Consider the following 2,614-nt stretch of genomic DNA (forward strand, 5'->3'; position numbering starts at 1 on the left):
AACCGTGGAAAAGGCCAACGTAACGTCACAGACACTGCTCTGCGAAACAAGAGCAGTTTGCCTATCGTACTAAACAACGCACTTGAAAAACTCACCTGCGCTGGAATTGTCGGCAAATGTTCCCAAGGAAAGCGCATTTTCCATTCGAGGAAACTATTTCACTGTCAAAGTTGAAGAAGCCTTGAATCTTGGAACTTAGCCTTATTTTCATGAAACTGTGCCAACACAATTGAATTTTACCATGTCAGCATTAACTGAAAATCTAGTGTTCTTAATACGCTAACGACGTATTTACGTAAAGTTGTAGCTGTGGAACTGTATTGCAAGCTCGCCGATGCCTATACGCCTGGTTCTCACCAGATCACTTCTCGGGAACTGATTGTTAGTTCCGAGACACTTGTGCATGCTTAGAGCTTTAAGACGGGCGGACTTGTACTGCCAATTGCGGAAGTCCAGCTGCTGCCTTTAAAGCAGGCAACCGTCACTCATCCGATATTCCGCGCCTTACATGTCGCCGCCACTCGGAGGTATCGGTTCCAGGACAACTTACTGAACGACTTTGAGCCCACTACTTTTCCGCCAAACGTTAAAAACACGACTTATTGTGTTTCTTTGTGCTTTAATGTCAGCAAGCAAACAGATAAAAGGCGAAATGCATGTTGGCTTTATGTCTGGATGGCGTCAAAACTGTCGAAATGAAAAAGCCTACCAAAATGACACGGTCGCTCAGCTTGAGCAAATGCTCGTATGGCTGGTACGGCTGCACGCTTTCCTCCAGCAGGTCAAGTGCTTCACGCGACGTGCCCATGGTTGTTGATAGGGGTTCTCGGAGCGCATCAGTCGGGGGCTGTTCTTTAATTGTGCTTCAAAGTACGCTGAAGATTGACATTCTGTTGTCGCGTGCAGCTCCTCGGGTAGAAAGGGCGCCTATTTGGGTGCCTCCAACTCTGGCAGCACATTACTACCGCAATGCGTATATCATCCACCGAGGTGCCACCAACTTCTGCTGACCCACTGCTCAGCATTAAGGCTTCTGATTGGCTGGTATGATGTAGCACCAAATGTGTTGAATATAAAATAATCATGAGCTGCCAAGTATATGCGAGCTGGATGATCCCCTGCCATTATGTCGGTATTGAAAATTTTGAGTACCAGGATCTAAGCCAGTCATGTGCTTTTATTCTATGAATTAATCTGCATCTGAATGGAAGTTTAACAAGGGCTTCACCTTTGGTGTTCTCGTCACTGTACGCTAGATTCCCTCGCGTAATGAAGGAACCAGAACCAGTTGTCCCTTGTTTGCATCATCCTAACCGTCGTGATCTCTAACGTGCTCTGATGAGAGGTAGGGGTAGCCTTTGCATCGACCCTTGTTAGGCTGGTCGCTGGTCCGGATCTTGCAGGACTGGTGGGTGCGCTGGGTACAGTGGATGTGTTGGATCCGATGCGACCACAATGTTGGCTCACAGTTGATGTTCTGACCGCCTGGAGGCACCTGGGAGGCTTGGTGACCGTCTGGAGAAACATATAACAGCAGCTCAACCGCCCATCGCATACCCGTCCACGCACGGCATATCGCCAGACCAACGACTTCAAACAGGGACGATCTCACGAAGGCTATGGCCATGCGCTCTGTCTCGCGTTCCACCGCATGGACTTATCATCGCTTGTGTTTATATGGACCCATGAGCTGAGTGCTGGATCGGGATCGTCCTTGGATTGGCTTTTCTCAGAAAGCTATATTGATACTATATATATATATATATATATATATATATATATATATATATATATATATATATATATATATATATATATGTATTGTGTGTGTGTTTGTGGGTGTGTGTGTGTGTGTGTGTGTGTGTGTGTGTGTGTGTGTGTGTGTGTGTGGGTGTGTGTGTGTGTGTGTGTGTGTGTGTGTGTGTGTGTGTGTGGTGTTTGTGTGTGTGTGTGTGTGTGGTGTGGTGTGGTGTGTGTGGTGTGGTGGTGTGTGTGTGTGTGTGTGTGTGTGTGGGTGTGTGTGTGTGTGTGTGTGTGTGGGTGTGTGTGTGTGTGTGTGTGTGTGTGTGTGGTGTGTGTGTGTGTGTGTGTGTGTGGTGTGTGTGTGTGTGTGGTGTGTGTGTGTGTGTGTGTGTGTGTGTGTGTGTGTGTGTGGGTGTGTGTGTGTGTGTGTGTGGTGTGTGTGTGCCCCTTGCTTTCGCTTTTGGATAAAAACACCTCGCTGGTAGCAAGGGACTACTGCAATACAAAACCATCCGTTGGGACCGGCCCACATGAAGCTTTGTCAAGATACAAACGGGACAGACCGGCTGCTGGAGCAGAAGACCGGTCGCTGGCGCACAAGATCGGCTGCTGGCGCAGAAGACCGGGTGCGGGCGCAGAAAACCCGCTGCAGAGCGGCAGAGCAGCTACAGGCGCCCGCTGAGACCAGTCGCCCTTGGACATGACTCACTGCACGGTCGGCGGAAGTGGGGAGGAGGAGGCAGAGTTATCTTCCCAGCGTCTCTGGTGAGTGTAGCATTAGCGCTTTGGCGTCGCATGTAAATAACAAGTGCATAATGTGTGTTTTCCCGCTCCCCTCTCAGGACAACCGCCGTCACTCGCCCCGGACGTC

The sequence above is a fragment of the Pollicipes pollicipes genome, unplaced genomic scaffold, assembly GCF_011947565.3.
Source record: "Pollicipes pollicipes isolate AB1234 unplaced genomic scaffold, Ppol_2.1 Scaffold_4295;HRSCAF=5057_pilon_pilon_pilon, whole genome shotgun sequence".
NCBI classification, from domain to species: Eukaryota; Metazoa; Arthropoda; class Thecostraca; order Pollicipedomorpha; family Pollicipedidae; genus Pollicipes; species Pollicipes pollicipes.